The sequence below is a fragment of the Camelus ferus genome, chromosome 10 (assembly GCF_009834535.1).
Source record: "Camelus ferus isolate YT-003-E chromosome 10, BCGSAC_Cfer_1.0, whole genome shotgun sequence".
Lineage (NCBI taxonomy): Eukaryota > Metazoa > Chordata > Mammalia > Artiodactyla > Camelidae > Camelus > Camelus ferus.
The window spans coordinates 49238464-49248651 of NC_045705.1; positions in this window are offsets into that span (position 1 = coordinate 49238464).

Genomic DNA, 10188 nt, shown 5'->3' on the forward strand with positions numbered 1-10188 from the left:
AATTCTTCATCCATGACTAGGGACGTGGAATAACTTCTCATGCTCTCAATGCTGGTGGGTATAAACTGGTACCATCTCCTTAGGAAGATCTAATAAAGCAGGTAATATTCATACCTGTGACCCAGAAATTCCACTCCTAGGTCTGTACTTAACAGAAATGTGTATGCATGCATAGCAAAAGATGTGTACAAGAATGTTCTCAGCTACATTATTCTTAATAGCCTCAAACTGGAAATGACTCAAATGTCTCTAAATAGTAGAGTGGATAAATAAACTTTAGTATATTTACACAATGCAAACTACACAACAGTACTATTGCAATGAATGAATTCTCCTTCACACAATATGGATGATTCCCACATTCACAATTTGGAAAAAAGAAGCCAGGTACTAAAGACTGAAAACAGGCAAAACCAACTCATGGCAACAGAAGTGGGGATATTGAGAGAGTAGTTAGTAATTGGGGGTGAGCATGAGAAGGAGTTCAAGTTCCCTTACCGTTCTATGTATTACTCTGAGAGGCAGCTACCTGATTTATTCACTCTGTGATAAGTCATTGAGAGATACGCTTTTCTGTATGTATGTTAAATTTAATTTTTCTAAAAAGTTTGTTTAAAATATATCTGAACAGTGGGGTGCATGTATTTTTTCAAATTAGAGTTTCCTCCAGATAGATGCGCAGGAGTGGGATTTCTGGATCAAAGGTTAAGTTTATTTTCAGTTCTTTTAAAGAATCTCTATACTGTTTTCCATAATGGCTGCACCAAACTACATTCCCACCAACAGTGTAGGAGGGTTCCCTTTTCTCCACACCTTCTCCAGCATTTACTGTTTGTGGACTTTTTAATGATGTTCAGTGTTCATAGCAGCACTATTTACAATAGCCAAGACATAGAAGCAACCTAAATGTCCATCAACAGATGACTGGATTAAGAAGATGTGATACACACACACACACACACACACACACACACACACACACACACACACACAGGAATACTACTCAGCCATAAAAAATAATGAAATAATGCCATTTGCAGCAACATGGCTGGACCTGGAGATTGTCATACTAAGTGAAGTAAGCCAGAAAGAGAAATAAAAAAACCATATGTATCACTTATATGTGGAATCTTGAAAAAATGACACAAATGAATTTATTTACAAAACAGAAACAGACTCACAGACATAGAAAACAAACTTATGGTTACCAGAGGGGGAAGAAGGAGTGGAGGGATAAATTGGGAGTTCAAGATTTGTCAGATACTAATTACTAGACATAAAATAGATAAACAACAAGGTCCTACTGTATAGCACAGGCAACTATATTCAGTATCTTGTAATAGTCTATAATGAAAAAGAAAATGAAAAGGAATATATATAACTGAATCACTAAGCTGTATACCTGAAATTAACACAACATTGTAAACTAACAGTATTCAATTGAAAAAAAGAAATAGAAAAACATATATCTGAGTAGAAATAGAAATGAGGCAATTGATACTGTCTAAAACTGATAAATCAAGAGGTAAAGGTAAAAGCACATTTTTTCTCTTGAGCAGCATTGACCCAGAAAAGTTTCTGCGCTCATGTAAATGTTCTGTATCTGCTCTGTCTAATAGGATAACTTCTGGCTACATACAGCAATTGAGTATTTGAATGTAGCTAGTGAGACTGAGAGACCAAATTTTTATTTTTATTTAGTTTTAATTAATTTTAATTTAAGGAGCCACGTGTGGCTAGTGGTCGCGTGCTGGACAGCATAGATCAGAGTCATGGAAGTAACCACCACGGGAAGCAGCCATTGAAATATGATCTTTCTGGGAAGTGGGACAGTATGATGAGGTTGAGACAGAGCCAGGTTGCTTTTTATCATAAATTTTTTTGAACCATTTGATGTGTAACTGTCTGCATGTATTACTTAGATAGAAATTAAAATTTAATTTAAAAAAAGAAAGCAAGCTTGACACACACTAAAAACTGCTAAAAATGGTTTATCCTTGGGTGGTGGGATTTATGGTGATTTTTCCTTTCTTCCTTTTTAAAAAAGTAACCATTTTCCAAAATGCTTACCATAAGCACATGTGGGAAAAGAACAAATAAGTAAATCAAAAGCTGAAACTAAATGCCAACAACAAATCAAAACTCTTTAGAGGCCGATCTGTACTTGTGCTATTATGGCAATAATGTGTGTAATGAGAATTTATTGAAGATCATATTTTTTCTTTTCAACATTTTAATACCCAAACATGCTGGCTAAGCAGTGATTTCACATAAAGCATGTCAGATTTCTGCTACTCTCTGCTTCCTTATCAGGTACACAGATGGTTGAATTTGGGCTGAATCAACAACGCAGACTTTGATGTGGCCCATCCTTCAGGATGGTTGGAGTGGGTATCTTTGGAGGAATGGCTTCATTTTCCTGCTGCCCTGTCTCACAGTTCAACATTGAGGTCTTCTAAAGCCTAGATTTTTGGTGAACTTCTTAACAAGTTTGTGGTAAAGATTATTATAGGTTCCTAACTGGTGTCCAGCTACCTACTGGACCCTGCCCATCGACATATTCTATAGGCCCCTCAAACTCAGCATGCCCAAACCAGCCACAACCATCTTTCACACCCAAACTTACATTTCTCACGTTTCTCCTTGTACTTCCAGTGTGTACTCACCAAGCAGCCACGCTAGAAACCTGGACATCTACATTCAGCTTATACCACCTGCCTTCCCTTCTAGGACCCTGTGCTCTAGCCTCTCCAAACCACTCACTCTCCCCTGCGCCTTCCTGTTTTGTGCGTCTCTGCACTGGCATATGATGCTCTTGGCTAGAATGTCTTTCTTCACTTTGGCATCCTGGTGAATACTAACCTGTCCTTCAAGACCCATGTCAAGTGTCATCTCCTCTTAAAACCCTTCTGTATCTTAACATATAATAAAGATCCACAAGCCTAAGTGAAACTGCTCAACCTTCAGCACCCACTCAAAGGACAGTCACGTGACCTGTCCTCCGGTTACAGCTATTGGGCCAGGGGCGGGTACCTGACATAGGGATACACACTTGACCGAGGGCAAGACATTCGTAAGCTAGTCTACAACCTGTTGCAAAATTTAAATTAGGAAGTGGGTGACTCTTGGCATGTAAATTAGACCTCAATAAAATGATTTAAAAAAATTAACCTAGAAACTTTGAAATACTGAGGCGCTTGCTAGTGAGAATTGAAGCTAAAAGCCCGGGAGTAGATTTGGGCCCTAAGGCGCCATCCTGACTGTGCACAGGTGAAAGTTCTGATGAGGCAGACTCTCTGAGCACGCAGAGGAAGGCTGCCAGGAGTGAGAAGGGGAGATGCCAAGAGAGACATCGTGAGACTCCAGGAGAGATGGAGAGAGAAGCGTGGAGGAGCCTCAACTGCCCACAGTTTTCCAACCACAAGCCCAGCTTGTGGGTTTCCTTACAGTAACTGCCCTTCTTTTATGATGAAGTAATTTGACCTGAAAACTAAAGGAAGTTGGCAAGAACGACTCCCCAGGTTACAAAAAGCAGAGTTCGTCTCTCTTTCATGTGCTCTCACGGCCTTTTGATGTTGCAATTTTTGTCTGTGATAATAGAAAATGCATTTTCATTGGAAAGAACGTGGCTCTTGAGTCAGATGGACCTGGCTTTTAACCTTGACTCATCACTAACAAACTTGGGAACCTGGGGCACATGACTTCTCTTTGGGCCTTAATCTTCTCATCTGTGAAAATTGGAACAACCCTGATTGTGAAGATTTACTAAGATAACACATAAAACATTGGTGATGCTGCCCGGATCTAAATAGATGCTCCATAAACATTAATTCCTCTGTGCTTCCTCCCTCACTGGCTTGTGATTTTGGTGGCAGAAACTGTGTCTTGTTCCCTTTGGATGCCACCTTGGCATCTGGTACATTTCCTGGTGGGTAGAAAGTATTCACCAAATAGCTTTTTATTTAATTTAATAGTTAAATCCATAGAAGCACATGTTCCATCTTGGTAGGATTGTCATGTTTATCAAATAAAAATACAGGACGCCCAGATAAGTTTGAATCTCAACCAACAACAACAAATAATTTTTACAGTAAGTATGTCCACTACACACTTACACTAAAAATTATTTGTTGCTCATCTGAAGTTCAAATTTAACCTAACTTCCTGTATTTTCTCTGGCAATTCTACATCCTGATGATAACCTTCTCATCAATCGACACGTTCTGTTTATAGGTACCAGGCATTTGTCTCTCCAAACCCACCTTTTTTCAGAAGACAAAAATAATTAGATGAAGGGGGGAGGGTATTGCTCCGTGGTAGAGTGTGTGCTTAGCATGCACGAGGTCCTGGGTTCAATCCCCCGTACCTCCATTAAAAAAATAAAGAAGTAAATAAATAAATCTAATTACCTACCCCCCCCAAAAAACAAAACAAAAATAAACAAACAAACAAAATTCAATGAGTGCCTTTTCTAACTATGTGATTCCCAGTAATGAATCCTAGGAATAGGGATTATTTACTTGAGAAATTACCATGTGTGGGGACTGTACAAGGCAGCCTTCCCTGGAGTGTCCTGATTTGCCCTGTCATCCGGCTGTAATTATATAATAGGTAATAGCTCCCCCTTTCACCCTCACAAGTGACCCAGTTTGGATGGTGAATTCTATGACCTCCTGTGTGCCAGGCACGGCCCCCAGACATCAGCCCGTGTTGCCTGAAACCACCAGGTAGATGCTGCTGCTTCATAAGGCGTGGCCCCCAGCTCTCTCCCCACCACACTTCCCCACCATTTCACCCATAAGGAAACTGAGGCTCGGGAGCTGACACATCTTGCTTGCGGTGACCGCCTGGGTCCGGTTTTCCAGTGCCACCGCCCCTGTGTTACAGGGCTGCTGCCCACCCTCCCTTGGATGCCTCTTTGCCTCTTTCCTTCACTCTCTCCGTGCTCCCCATTTTCGCTGCATTTCTATGCTACGTGAGTCCCTCTTTTTCTCTCCCTGTGCTTGTGTCATCAGCCCTTTCTTAAACCCAACTCTCCCCCGTCGTTATTAGCCCTTGACACCACTGGGCTCCCCAGCAAACACTATCCCACCCAGCCAGTACCTGCCCCTTATTGGCTGAAATCTAAGAAAAACACTGTACGCGTCACTCTGTTTAATCTTCACAAGAACCGGTGGGAGGCATACTCCTCCTCCCCACTACCTAGGGTCAGGCTCCATCCCAAATCTAACGTGGCGCGTGCCCCTGGTGCTGGGCCATTGTTTTGTGCAAATATGAATTCTGTTGGTTCCACCCTGTGGGTGCCCTTGGAGGATGTGGCAGATGCGGGGGTTGGGGGTAGGGAGTCAGAGTCGGTAACAATAATAATTGTCCACACTTTGCTGTGACAACCGTTCTCAGAGCCTCACACACGACCTCACTTAATTCTCTCGGCCACCTCGTAAGATGAACGGTGTCCTGCTGCTCGTTTTACAAAGAAGGACACAAGAGCTCAGGGCTGGGACTGGACCCAGGGCTTTCGTCACTAAAGCCTCTGTACTTCCTAAGGCGCTGCATGGGATGCCCCAAACGACATTGCTTTTGGAACATGCCCCCTGAAAGATCGCTGCCAGGTGAAAATGGAAAGGATCCTGATAAGGACACTTAGAAATGCTCCTTCAAAACACCTCCCGGCCTGGAAAGACTCCTGGAGGGATGCATAGGCAGACCGGCAGGTTCCTCTACCAGGAGGATTTGTTCCCCAACATAACACCAGATCACAGATTGTCCTCTTGTTCACTTTTTTCCCCCCAGCTTTGTAAATATTCAGAACAGGTGGACCTAAATAAGAACAAATGCCATTTAATTTGAACCTGAACTTCTGCCTCACAGACCAATGCTTCAGTCAGTCCATGAGGAAAAACAATTATTACACCCCAGCTAGCACAGGCACCGGCTTATGAAACAACATCAGTGGCACAATAGTTTATTGGCAAAGAGATGGGAGGTTTGAAAAAAATCACTTTTGTTAAAAATAAACAAAGTATAATTCTACCTTCCTGATGAGAGAACATTTATTTCCAAGGCAAATGAATAACAGCATGGCATTTTAGTCCCCAGAAATGATCCCACAATCATCTTAACAACACATTACCCAATATCAGATATCGTGGCATGACACTCAAGGTCCCCTTGCCATCTGCCCCTGCCAACTCTTCCTGCCACACTACCTGCCTCTTCCCTTCAGGAACCTTGACTCCAGCAGTGATGAGTCATGTCTCAGTGTCCACTTTCTTGATCATTCTTCAAGACTTGGTACAGCCACCACCAGGAGACCTTCCAGACCCTCCTTCAGTGCTCTCATGGTATCCGGTACCACGTTAATTAAGTGGTTTTGCTTCTGTATACTGTCTTAGTCCCTTCAGGCTGCTATAACAAAAAAATGCCATAAATTAGGTGGCTTATATCAACATTTATTTTTTAAATTTCTGGAGGCTGGGAAGTCCACGATCGAGGTGCCAACAGAATCAGTGTCGGGTAAAGACCAGCTTCCTCATGGAGGGCTGCCTTTCTGCTGTCACTTCACGTGGCAGAAGGAGCAAGGGAGCTTTCTGGGGGCTCTTTCACAAGGGCACCAATCCCATTCGTGAGAGCTTTGCCCTTATGACCTAATCACCTCCCAAAGGCCCCATGTCCTAATACTATCCCTTTGGGCATTATGTTTTCAACATATGAATGTGGAGGGACCACTTACTTTCAGACCATAGCATCCCTAACACTAAGGGAGCATTTACAGTGTGCTGGGATGATTCGAAGAGCTTTTACATGTACAACAACAGTCTTTGCAATCATCTCATGAAACAGATACAATTTTTACATTCTCATTTTACAGAGAAGGAAATTGAGACACAAAGAAGGGAGGCAAGTTTTTCAAGGTCAATGGCTTGTAAATGGTGGAGCCAGACTTAAACGCAAACAGCCTGACTCCAGAGTCTACACACCCAACACTATGCTCTATTTTTTCTGTCTCTTTTACAAAACAATGGGAGCCAGGGCCGGAAGCATAAAGAGTGCTTAATAAAGACAACATGAATCAACAAATAAATGAAACCCATTCCCTAGCTCCCGGTGGCCCTGGGGTGCTGACTGCAACATCTGCTTTTCCAACGTGGCCACCACCACCCCAAGGCCTCAGACTCGAGGCAGAGAAGATAGTTGGTGGCTTCTGTGCTCCTTCCCCGGAAGGCGTCTTTCCTGGCGCATAGCAGTTCCTGATTTGGCACCAATGCCCCCTGATCTTTAAAGGAACGTCCGCTTCCACTGAAACAGGTAAATTGCTTCAGGGAATGACAGGTTACTCCTCACTCTCAAGATAGAAACTGTTCCTCCAGCCCAGAATGAGTTAGTTGGAAAAAACTGATTTCACGCTTTGCTGAGCCTGATTGTCCTTGAATGCGAGCGCATTATCTGCCTGCCTGCGCTGGTTATGTGCAAGGGCTGCAGTGACTGTGGTTTGGGGGCGCAGGGGGCCCTTCGTAGGGGGAGATCTTGGATCTTGAGCTTTCGGTGGTCCCCTGTGAGCTCGGGAAAAGCAGAGCCATGCCATGTGGCAGACAGTTTTTCTCTCAACACTACTTTCTTGCCTTCAAATCCTCCATGCCTTCCTTTTTTTTTTTTTTCTCCCTGTTTTTCTCCAGGGGCTGCAGACCTGTTTTCCCAGCTGCCAGCCTTGAGGCCTTTCACCCTTGGTTGTTCCACAGACCCATCAGCCTTAATATGCCTGCAAGGGAACTTTCCTCCCCAAATCTGCTTTGCTTGTGCTCCCATCAGTGTCACCTTCAGGCAGCCGGTCACTAAGCCATGAAGCACCTAGATTCCACCCTCCCTTTTATGGATTTCCTGGCCCCCTCTCTGCCCCCTTGATGTGGACATTCTAACTTTAGAGGGTGGACCCAGCTTCCCTGCCTCCAGCCCCCATGAACAGGATGACATGAGACTCCTCACTGAACAAACAGCCTTGCTGCCTGGGACCTTCCAAAGAAGGGTCATCAACCCATCCAGAGAGCAAGCGTGTGACAGGGGCCCACCTGGAGTGTGTGCCTGGCCCTGGCTGCGGCGTGTGTGGTCAGACGCAGGGAGGAGAGAAAATGAAATCAAATCCAGGCAGCCTGATGGTGAACCCCAGGGTTAAGTGGAGTCGAATCCAGCTAAGGTAAGGAGAGGGAAGTGGGAAAGCAGATGGAGGAGGAAAAACAAACAAGTCTAACCCCCTGAGGAGTCCATGGTGGGGAGTTCCTCTGGCAAAGGAGGGCGCTCTTTCTAATGCATTTGGCATGTTACAAGGAAACTTACTTTTTTAGGTACCTTTGGATGAAGTTCATGAAAGGATGGCAAAGTCCAACAGAGCTGCTGACTGAATTTTGAATGTGCAAAGGGAACCTAAGGTGTGTGGATAGAGGGTGGGTAGCTGGAGTATTCTCAGGATGAGATTAATAGGAATTTGGTAGTTGGGCAGGGAGCTGGCAGCATGAGAGGAGAGAAGATTCTCAAGGCTGAGAGCAGAGAAGATGACGGCAAAGCCTGGTGAGAAACCAGCAGACTTCCCAGGACAGGAAACCCTAGTGATCTAGAGGCTGACAAGTAAGACGAGATTGTAGATTGTGATCTCTAAGGCGGTGTGCTCAGAGCTACCTGGTCCCCCCACAACCTTCCAGGAAAGTCTACCCTGTAAGAGGCCTTGTGTTAGCAGTAATCTGGGACAAAATGGAGAAAGTTGGGGCAATGCATGAAATGGAGCAAAGAGATGTCAGAGGAAGTTACAGAGTAGAGATTAAGAATCCAAAAAATGGCAGGAAACTGACGGTAATAGCAGGTGCTGTGCTCCTCTTCATACATGGGGTGGGGCTGGGGTCATCTGTACCCACTGAAGGATGGAGACAGCCCGGCAGCCTGGAGGACTGGGGACACCCAGCTGCATTAGCTTACTGGCCAGCACAAGAAGGGTTGAAGCAGAGAGCACCAAAGGAAAGTTAAGCCTGGAGGAGAGTTTTAAAAGTTAGTTGTCTATGGCAACAGAGAGACTGGAGAGGGTGCAGTTACTGGTACCGGTCTGTATAGGCTTTAGGTAAAATACAGAAGAAAGAAGTTCCCAGAAACCCCTCCAGAGAACCGAGCCAACCCTGTGGGGTTCCAGATGTGGATGGGAGGTAAGTAGGTAAGGGAGATCGCTCTGTGTCTAGGCTAAGAAAGTGGGACAAAGAGGGTCCATCCAGGATGAATGTGCCCAAGGTACCAAAGGAGAGAGGGGCAGAGAGAGGTGTGGTGGAAAAGTACAACCTGCTTCTCTGCATCTGTTCTTGGGTCTGAGCCAGCTCAGATTTCACGCTGCTCCCATCCAGCTGATGGAACAAACACCCAGTGAACTCTACCTGGCTGTGTTCTGTATCATTGGAACCCCCAGGTCCATCGGTGAAGCCCAGTTCCTGGCAGAACAGCCACTGGTGGAAGCCCCGGTAACAATGCCCCTCATTCCTACCCCAGTTAGCTGCTGGGTTCTGCAAATTCCATTCCCCGGATAGCTCATTTCCCTCCTTATCCTCCCAATGCTTCTTTCTTTGCCTACTCCCCATGGGCCTGATACACGGTCCTCTCCTCTGGCTAGGTCTCAGGCTTCCCTTCAGGGGTTGGGCACATGCCAGCTGGTACTCCATCAATGCTCATTAAGTCAGGAGCCAAGCCCTTGTACAACACACCCCACTACACACACACATACACACATACTCACACACACGTTATCTGACTTCTGGGGTTCTTCCCTTCCATTAAAAAAGCAAGTGTCTTACTGTTTCACACTCAGATTTAAATGTACAAGTAAACTTTGCCAATGTAGGAGAACTGGGGGAACTTACAATGTGCTGCTGAAACCTCCCAGGGGTTAATTCCCTACTGTGTAGCTTTGCACAGATCGGGGACCAGAGAGCCGCCCCATTCCAGCACAGTGGATGGCATAGCTGTGTCTAAACCTTAAGCTGTCCCTTCCAGGGGGCTGCTGAGAAGTGGTCCTCTCTCTTCTCCATCATCTTCCTCTCTTCCTACCCCTCATCTCCCTCTATCAAGTCAGCACTTACATTCTCTACAATGTCAGGCACTGTAGTTGGCTCTTATTTCGATTCATCCTCATCATCACCCTCTGAGACAGGTACCAGCATC